Source organism: Microtus ochrogaster, chromosome 5 (assembly GCF_000317375.1).
Source record: "Microtus ochrogaster isolate Prairie Vole_2 chromosome 5, MicOch1.0, whole genome shotgun sequence".
NCBI lineage: Eukaryota > Metazoa > Chordata > Mammalia > Rodentia > Cricetidae > Microtus > Microtus ochrogaster.
In genome coordinates, this window is record NC_022012.1 from 17849229 (window position 1) to 17851808 (window position 2580).

Genomic DNA, 2580 nt, shown 5'->3' on the forward strand with positions numbered 1-2580 from the left:
TGTAGACCAGGCTGGTCTCGAACTCACAAAGATCTGCCTGCCTCTGCCTCCCAAGTGCTGGGATTAAAGGCGTGCGCCACCACCACCCAGCTTTGTATTCCAGATTTTGTAATATTTGTATGCATGTGAGATATCTGAGGGATGGAACTCAGGTTTGAACACAGAATTTATTTGTCTTCATGTATGCTATACAATATATTACGAAAGGATGTTTTTTTTTGCAGTGTGTTCTGGCTGTGGCAAATCTGTAAGCTCAAGTGGGATTTGGATTATAGCTGAAAGCCTTTTTCTGTCTTGTCAGGTCCCACTGGACTTGTTTCTCTCCCACCCACCAGTCCCTGCAGCCACTTATAAAATAATCATTCAGAGGCTTATTATTAATTATAAGTGCTTGGCTGATGGCTCAGTGTTGTAATGAGGAGGAGCAGGCTGCTTCCCGCCGCCTGACTGGTTTACACCCAGGCTGGCAGGGTGCTTGTCATCCCAGCCACCCGGCTAGCTTATGCCTGAAATAATCACACCGAGATCTGTGTTAATTAAATTGCTGCCTGGCCCATTAGCTATAGCCTCTTATTGGCTAACTCTCACAATTTCATTCAACCCATTTCTAATAATCTGTATGTCACCACGAGGCCATGGCTTACCAGGAAAGATTCAGCATGTCTGACCTGGCAGCTTCATGGTGGATGGTTCTCTCTGCCTGCCTTCTTCTTCCCAGAATTCTGTTCTGTCTACTCCACCCACCTAAGGGCTGCCCTATCAAAAGGCCAAGGCAGCTTTTTTATTCAACCAATGAAATCAACACAAATGCAGAAGGACCTCCTGCACCAGCTCAGGTTTATTATTGGCTAGCACTTACATTTAAATTAAGACATTTCTAATAATATGTATACTGTCATGTTGCTTCATGGTATGACCTGTTCTCTAGTACATCTTGTTTCTCTGGCTGCTCACTGGCATCTCTCTTGACCCTGCCCTTCTTTACCTATGTCTCTGCTTGGATTTCCTGCCTGGCTCCATTCTGCCTGGCTGTTGACCAAATCATCTTCTTTATTAATCAATGGTAATAAAGCATATTCACAATATACAAAAAGACATCCCACAGCATTGGAGCATCATGGATTTTTGAAGATATATTGATAGATATTCAATCTTAGGTAGTTATGAATAAATATATTACAGAAAACAAATACATTGGGTTAATAAATTTATGAAAATACTTAATTCACAAGTAAGTAAATACACATTAAAATTACAAATTCAGTTCCTCATCCCTTGAACTTATAAATATCTGGATAAAGATAAGACATCCTTCTGTTAAATGAGTTAGAAAAGCTAATATCCTGCTTCCTTACATACTTCCACATTTGTGGAATAATTCATTTGAGAAGAATATATTAGATGCACCTGTTTTAAAGTGATGATCTGTTGCTTGAAGTTTGGAGCACTAATGATGGATCAATTCAGAAAATGAATGTATTGCAATGATATGAAATTGCTCAAAATCTGGAGTCTTGTTAGAAGGTTAACAGGAGACAAGAGAAGCTAAAAGTTGTAGGAAATGGGCTTAGATGACATCAGAAGAAAGGGTGTCAGGATGCTCTCTGTTGATGCTGTCGTCTCAGACACAGAAAACTCAACTTTCCAAACTACTGCTACGGTGAATCACTCATACATTCTGGTCTCTTTCCATGGGGTGTGCTCTTCAGATGAATTCTCTCCCACTGAGGAGGAGATATGGAAAGGGAACAACTGGCTTCATTACTTTGCTGTGTATCAAGAAGTGAAATGTTTTCTCTCTAGTGCTAGCAATGCAAGCAGGACCTCATGGATACGAGGCAATGAAGAACTCTAACACCCAGTGACCTCCTCTACCCCCTTGAAAAGTGACCTGAACTTCTGTCACTTAGGAAGTCTCCATGCACTTTACTGACCCAGCCCTTCATGCACTGTTGTCTTCCTATGACAACAATGCACAGCACATGGCTCCCAAAGGAGAAGTCCCCCCATGGGTGAATCTCCCTGCCATGTTTGTGCTCTCCGGGCTGTGTTCACATGTCTGTCCTCACGGGTCTTATGATAGTAGACAAGCATAAACCATATGATAATGTTTGTTATTAGAACTCAGGGAGAAACCAAACAGAATTCAGACTAGAATAAACAAACAAATAAATACATATTTATATACATAAATCTATGCATATATGTTTAATATTTACATATGTATATATATTTGAGATTGTAAGGAAGTGTTTCAGATAAAGTGTAGCTTTAAATGAATGACCTTGAGGCATTGGTTGTTATGGCAAAATGCTGCAGGTCCCCAAGTGGCAGCAGTGGGCACCTGGCCATAGAACACAGCAGGCCACAAAGGCAGCTGGACCCAGGCAGGGAGCCGCAAGGCAGGTGAGAGACAGAGACCTATCAGCATGCCATGCAGAGAAAGTGAATATTTATTTAGTGGATTATGGAGGGGAAAGGGAAAGGGGGAAGGGGATAAGGGAGAAGAGCAGAGAAAGAGAGGAAGAGAAACAGAAAGAAAGAAAGAAAGAAAGAAAGAAAGAAAGAAAGAAAGAAAGA